We start from the raw sequence: 8,053 nt of genomic DNA, 5'->3' as shown, positions 1-8,053 counted from the left end.
TGGCGTGGATAATCCTTTCTTCTGATGATCTATCCTATTAGCCTGACATCCACTGCCAACACTGCTGTATACTGCATGTCCTGACAACTAGCCAATCCGCAAAACCCCTAACCTACGTTGACGTCACCGGAACCACCGGGCCACCTGTAGAGCACTTCCGTCTGGAGACGCTAAGGGAGGTGGAGGGTACCGAGGAGCAGTTTGCCCGTGAGACAAGTGGTCCCTCGTTTCTCGGAAGCCGGACAGTGAGAGGTGAAGGGTAAGGAAGCACACATCCAGTGCCAAGTTTGTTTTATTACTGTCTGATAAGAAGAATTGATTTACAACCCTGCAAGTAACGGACATTTTTGGGGTTTCTGCATTTTCTTTGGCTATGTTATTGGCAATGCCTGAACTCAGGATAAGCACAGAAGTTTGGTTGTGCTAGTTTAATAATGTGATTCGCACTCGTTTCTCATATTGTGTGACTATATATATATATATATATATATATATATACACACACATTTTATATATATACACACACATACTGTACATAACTAGTATAACTATAACTAAGTTTACATTATGTATATATTTACACATTTTTAAGAATTCTTTTTTGGAATTAACTAACTGAATGACAGAACTGAGAAAATATTGCCAAATGACAGATGAAGGGTGAGTGCCAACTTTTGAGCTGGAAACAGAGAGGCACAAAGTGGGGGAAAAATAATTATGTTTAAAAGGACCACATGACTTCCAAATTACCTCCCCAGTTAGTAATTATTCAAAACTACTTATGATCATGGACAGACATTGTCATAAATTAAGTTTATACCAAAAAGCTCTCAATATGAATGAGAGCTAACCACGACTGATCTTACTGGCAATTACTATAATACTGGTGGGATATGGCTGATCTGCTGGATGGCAATTACAAAGGAGTAGGGTGTTTAAGTCTATGGGAGAATATGCTAACGCGGTCGCGATATTCGGAGTTCGGCTTTTTGCTCACTTTTTACTTTCAACTTACGAGTGCTACCGGACACACACAAAAAGCTTACTTCTAGTGGAGTTAACGTGCAAGTGATAACTAGTGATCCACTCGTAATCTAGCCCATAGTGTATATATAAATCACATGGTCCTAGGTTTTAGGGCCATATTGACATATATACACATCCAGGTGGTGTAAACGTCTGTTTGCTTCATGCATAGTAGATATGCAGGGAGCTAATACACTGTACCTGAGCTAATACACTGTACCTGATTTAACTACCCGGCTCGGTTTGGAACTGTCACCCTGGAACATTTTACCTGTTAACTGCTTGATAAGCACAGGAACTCATTTTTATCTTGCCATAGCTGGCAAAGGATTTACGATGCAATTTTTGTTAAGTTTTAAGTGCTTTTAAAACATTCATTTTATTTTAAACTATTTTGTAATTTAATTGGCGACATATAATTTGCAAGTATAAAAAAAATGGTTTAATATCCATCTAAGTAACAAGTAAAAAGGAACTGAAAACCCACCTTTGGTTTGACTGTTTATTTAACAAATCACCTTTTTTGTGTCACATCAAAAAGGAATAAAATAGAATCCTACTAAAAAGACATCTTATAAAACTCTGCAAAATCATATGCAGCAGCATTACATAAAATATTGTACAAGTAAATACTCCCAGTTTTTCATATTTTTCACTATGTAAGTTGTTTGTTGGTAGTAAATCCATATATATATATATATATATATATATACTGTATATAAAATATTGCTTAGACCATGTGCAGCTTTTGAGGCTATGCGGGCACATATTTGAGAAGCAAAAACAGCTTATTTTGCCTGTCGTTGGGTGTGATTGACATGCCCTGCTCTAGTGCTGCATTGCACAAGAAACTCTAGGGGCAGCATACATAATTCTATACAAATTAATATGTGTGTCATATACAGGTAGCCCTCAGTTTACGCCGGGGTTAGGTTCCAGAAGGAATGGTTGTAAATCGAAACCATTGTAAATTGAAACCCAGTTTATAATGTAAGTCAATGGGAAGTGAAGGAGATAGGTTCCAGGCCCCTCTCAAAATTGTCATAAGTAACACCTAATACATTATTTTAAAAGCTTTGAAATGAAGACTTTAAATGCTAGACAGCATTATAAACCTAATAAAATAATCACACAACACAGAATATATAATTAAACTTAAGTTAAATAAACAAAAACTTTTGCTAGACAGCATTATAAACCTAATAAAATAATCACACAACACAGACTTCACTTGCATTTTTCTGCAAACAGTTCTTTCTATGCATTCCAATCTGGACTGAGTTATAGACAGGAAGACCTTGTTCCTTTGAAAGCTGCTCGATAGCTCAGGTCTGGTTAAACTGATTAATTTCAGCTTGCTTGGCTTTGCTGCGATACAAGCGGACAGCTCCACCTACTGGGTATTTTAATAAATGCACTGCTTCTCAATGCTTTTCAATAGCAGTCACATGACTGAAAAAAAAGGTTGTTATTCTGAAACGGTGTAAATTGAACTGTTGTAAAACGAGGGCCACCTGTACTATATTATATATTATAATTTGAATTAAAATATAAACTGCACATAACAGTTCACACATGCAAAATAATGGTTTTGTAGTTTTATAAAATAAATCTGTGTTGCAAGACACACCAGCTAACTAATAAACTTTTTTCGTATCAACAACGTTGCAGACTCTTTTTATATATTTTTAGGATTGATCTGAACTGTAAATCCTGAGATTATTACAGGTGTGTGTCCCTTTTTGTTCTGGATCTGTAATCCTGTCATGTACTGTGTTAACTAAATTACGTCTCATTGCTGCTAACGTAGGAAATGTCATTTCTAACTCATGCATGCAGCTTTACATTGTACAGTGTATTTTTGTTTTGTTTGGGTTTTTTTTTTTGTTTAAACTAACAACATGTGTTTTATATGCAAGCAATAGTGCAATGATAACATGTTCTATAAGTTTATCATCTGGAAAAAAGTTTAAACACATAGTTAAAGTTTGATCCTTAGCAGCAATGCAATACTGGGACCTAGCAGAAAACATCTGGTGACTCAATGACAAGAGGCTTATGTGTGCAGCCACCAATCACCCGTTAGTGCATTGCTCCTGATTCTACATGGATATTCTTCTCAACGAAGGACACGAAGAGAACAAAGTAAACGTGATAATAGTCTCTTAAAATTGCATGTTCTGAACCATGAAAATGTCATTTTGACTTTCATGTTCCTTTAAGCAAAATTTGCACGCTGTATTTCTGCTTGTGCATACAGAAATTTAAGGACAATCTGTTGCTAGGGCAGATTTAGGGGTCAATTTATCAAGCTCCATACGGAGCTTGATGCCCCGTGTTTCCGGCGAGCCTGAAACAGAAGTTATGAAGCAGTGGTCTAAAGACCGCTGCTCCATAACCTGTCTGCCTGCTCTGAGGTGGCGGACAGAAATCAAACCGATCGAATACGATCGGGTTGATTGACACCCCCTGCTAGCGGCCCACTGGCAGCAAATCTGCAGGGGGCGGCATTGCATCAGTGTATGCTGCTGGTATTTATCGATGTGCGGCGGACATGAAACGCTACATCGTATCATGTCCGTCCGAACTATCATAAAGTTTAAAGGATTTCCCTACCTAAGCACAGATGAGTCAGAAAACGCTATTGAGTAACTAATAAACCTAAGCATTGCAATACAGAACATCTGCACTGTTAGTAATGCTAAAAGACTAATGATAAGAAACACTGATTTATAGACCAGAAGCGGGCAGTCTTCCAGGGTGAGATACTTGTTATTGATTGAAATCACTAGACCTTTAATTGATATAAAAACGCAAAAAAACATTTTGTGAATCAGACAGAGAATACAATTTTTAAAAAGTTTCCTATTTACTTCTATTATCAAATGTGCTTCGTTCTCATGATATTCTGTGTTGAAGAGATACCTAGGTAGGCATCTGGAGCACTACATGGCAGGAAATAGTGCCGCCGCCATCTAGTGCTCTTGCAAATGGATAACAAAACCGCTGCCAAATAGTGCTCCCAACACGTGCATCCTTAGCTTTTTTTTCAACAAAGGATATCAAGAGAACAAAGACAATTTGATAATAGAAGTAAATTAGAAAGTTGTTTAAAATTTCAAGTTCTATCTGAATCATGAAAGAAAAAAAACACGGGTTTCATATCCCTTTAAAGTAACACATAGGTCATTTTGAGGTGTCGGTCTCCTTTTTATATAAATAACCATGGAACATGTAAATTGGTTTCCTATATCTTTGTACTTTGGCTATGAATAGATTTTATCTTAACCCCTTAATGACTTAATGATCTGTTGCATTTCCTGGGGTGCAACAGCGCAGGCTTCGCGAGACCGCTACTTTTCCATACCTCAGGCACTGGGCCCCGCTCTGTTACAGCTCTAGAGGTCCCTACAGGTTACAAATCATCATTTATATCCTACTACCTTTTTGTCATTATAACATTGATTTGTATGTTAAAGCACTTGAAAGCACATGAAAGTAAAAATGAAACATTTATGATTCAAATCGAGCATGCAATTTTTAGGATGCTTTTCCATTGACTTCTATTATGAAGTTTGTTCTTTTTATATCCTTTGTTGACAAGCATAGCTAGGTAAGCTCAGGGACAGCTGTTGACTACTAGGAGCTATCTGGTGATTGGTGGCTATGGAAATATGCCCCTTGTCATTGGCTCACCAGGTTTGATCAGCTAGGCCTTAGAGATGCATTGCTTCTCTGGAGTTAACTTTAACTATGTGTTTAATTCATTTATTTTGGTTATATACAAGCAATAGTGCAATAATAAAGTGATCTAACACACTAGAGCATTTTCTTTTTTTCAATGTTTTTTCCCTTTATTTACTTAGGGCCAGATTACAAGTGGAGCGCTAAATATCACTTTCACAAAAGAGATATTAGCAATCCACTGAGTATTACCAGAGAACGCTAATGCAGTTTTCTTTAATTTTTAAAAAAATTTCTTTAAAAAAAAAGAAAAAAAGAAAACTAACACTTGATTTTGGTGGCATTTGGTAATCATTTATAATATTAACCAGAGATCTGATCTCTGGTTAATTTTATAAGCGCTATTTGCTACTGCGAGCTCATGGCAGCAATAACCAGTCACTTGTAAATCACGTGCCCGCAAATGGGCAAATGTGTCCATTGGCGGGTGCGTGATAAATTAACGCTCCACTTGTAATCTAGCCCTTATTTATTTTTTAAATCAGATAAATATTATTGCTCCTTACTTGGAATAAAGGGTATGAAAAAAGGGCATTCCTGTTTGTATACAAGGTCAATGGCAGTAAACATCAATTGATTTACCTACAATATAGTTCTTCTGAAAGTTATTTGTATTGCACAGGAAGAGACTGGTATCAATAGGACGGCTATTGTACTTACATGACACTGAATGATCACAAGTAGCCAGGGCAGTCTGAGGAAATTATTCTATTCTGCAGAGATCTCATAAACCAAATATGTTGTCTGAATATGAGTCTATCTACAATCTTTTGTTTCATAAAGCAACAATCACCTTCCTGCAGTTCTAGGTCAGATGGCACATGTAAAGTGATTCCCTGTTGTTGTGATGTGTGCCAGTGCACTGGCAGTTCTGTTTATATGAGTCAAGTAACAGCACTTGTACTAGTAACAGAAATGATTCATTCCAAAGCTAAGACAACACAAGATCACTAGATCCATAAGATAAAAAGCAGTTCTACAAGTAAACTACAGGTGGGAGACTGCCAATGACCAGTGCCAATCTCCAAATAATTTATGTATTACTTTAAAGGGACAGTCTACACCAGAATTTTTATAGTTTTAAAAGATAGATAATCCTTTTATTACCCATTCCCCAGTTTTGCATAACCAATACAGTTATATTAATATACTTTTTACCTCTGTGATTACCTGGTATCTAAGCCTCTAGAGACTGCCCCTTATCTCAGTTCTTTTGACAGACTTGCATTTTAGCCAATCAGTGCCCTCTCATAGGTAACTCCACGGGCGTGAGTAAAATGTTACCTATATGTTCTCCAATCAGCGCTATAGCTACAACAAAAGTGTCATATGGGGAGAGCACTGATTGGAGAACAATTCAAACCTTTAGCTCTCAAAAAAATTGACTTTTGAAGTGTGCGGCGGAACGCCAGGAATTAGAATTTCATATCTACATTATTAAGTAAAATAAAGCACATCTTCATTACAACTGATAAATTAAACTGCATCTAAAATATCACTAACATTGCAAATCTGATTTTATAAAGCGGAAAGATTACCATCACTTTATGTTCATTCCTTATATTTAAAACTGAAATGTATCTGTGTGCATTCCAATTTTGGCTGAAATTTCACTTTAATTTTTAAATTAGATGGACATGTGACCTTCCAGTTATCATATAGTTAGTGTGAAAATAGGAATTTCAACACATATATTATTATTATTATTATTATCAGTTGTTTGTTGAGCATCAACAGATTCCACAGCGCTAAAATACATTACAAGTCAACTAAACTGACAAGGAGATTCTGTAACACGTTTGATCTGGTAATAATACTTTTGATCTGGTAGTGTTTTTGGACAGTGCAACTTTTTTCTTATGATGCATCTTTATATTTTCCATTAACATTAACACTGGTATTTATGCAACTTTAGTGAGTGTCAGTAACACTGATATCTAAATACTCTCCACATTACCCTGCACCCTGGCAAGTTGTCTCTCCATTTGTGAGAATGCGGATCCTCCTGATATTGTATGTATATTTGTGTGGTATATTTGTGTATGTATATGCATATATATATAAGGTGTCTCAGAATATATGTATGTGTGGAGATAGATACCATCTATATATCTAATCTGTCTATCTTATCTATCATCTGTGTGTGTTAAGCTATCTACCTGCATGTGCTGCACTTATATATATGCACTTGCGTGTGTTACAACGTGTTAAACAAGCATATTAAAGTATCTCACCTCCTGCTGCAGGCTTCAGTGTCCCCTGAGTCCAGCTCTCAGTCCCAGCTCATCAATAAGTCAGGCACAGTGACAGGGAGGCAACAGATAGTGCAGGTAGCGCCTCCTCACATATCTTGAACAAAGCTGATGTTAGGAAGGACTAAGACAGAGGCGGTGACTGAGGCAGAGTGCAGCAGACAAGCACGATATAGCAAAGTCTACCTCTGTGTACCTCGCTGCTTCTGACTGAATTCTTCCACTTCTCTATCGGCTTTTCTCAGTTTCACACTCCCTTTCACTCTGTATCCTTCCTGTGTCTATCTCCCGTGTCTCTCTATTCCCCCTTCCTCTAACTTTTCCTCCCCCCTTTTGCTTTGCGGATTCAAGCAGTTCTCACTTCCTGAGCTGAGTCAACTTTTTTTTCTAGGAAGAAAAAAAAAAGAAAAACACATATTCTAGTTGTAGTTTCACAGCACTCTGCAGATTCCTATCCTTGATACCCTTTTAGTAAATTCACTAAAGTTCTGAAGTTCCAGTGTATCATAGGTCTGTTAGGTCATGATCAGAGAGAACAATTATTTATGGGGTAAAAAAAACACGGTACAGATGTAAACTTAGCATCTGGTATTTGCAACATAAACTTGCTGTAGAGTTTAATGGAGATTTTTTTAAACCATTAAGGTTTACTCTTTTTGTTGCTCATTGTTAGTTCAGTTCTGGAAATAATTAAATGTGCATTCTGGTCCTTTATAAGCTGAAAACTGAAAAAATATTTCATTGTTTCCATAGCAGAAAGTGGTATTGCAGATCAACTTTATGTTTAACCCTTTATAACCAGTTAAAAATGACTAGAAATGGGAATTTGCTTAATAATAAAATGCTGTAATGGAACAGTGCATTTTATTTTTACACTACAAAGCCCCTTTAAGCAATATTTTTTTAACCTGTTTCTATTTTGTATTCAGTACAATTTAGATTTCTTAGCCCATACCCCTTTAAGACAGAAAACTACTTCTAGGTATGGATCCAAAGCATCTTTCCTTTGGTCAGATTACATTATTAAGTCT

General features: G+C 36.5%; 1 protein-coding gene across 3 annotated transcripts in view; it reads right to left on the bottom strand.

The window, feature by feature from the left end:
* Positions 1-7,360, bottom strand: part of LOC128654469 (phosphatidylinositol 3,4,5-trisphosphate 3-phosphatase TPTE2) — a 219,746-nt gene extending 212,386 nt beyond the window's left edge. For all 3 annotated transcript variants that reach the window (XM_053708395.1, XM_053708396.1, XM_053708397.1), the window contains exon 1: positions 7,005-7,360. The gene's annotated coding sequence lies outside the window, so the exon portion shown is untranslated. The remainder of the gene's footprint in view (positions 1-7,004) is intronic.
* Between the last annotated feature and the right edge of the window lie 693 nt (positions 7,361-8,053).

The sequence above is a fragment of the Bombina bombina genome, chromosome 3 (assembly GCF_027579735.1).
Source record: "Bombina bombina isolate aBomBom1 chromosome 3, aBomBom1.pri, whole genome shotgun sequence".
Lineage (NCBI taxonomy): Eukaryota > Metazoa > Chordata > Amphibia > Anura > Bombinatoridae > Bombina > Bombina bombina.
Note: the sequence above shows the minus strand (reverse complement) of the source record. Positions and strands in the feature narration are given on the sequence as shown.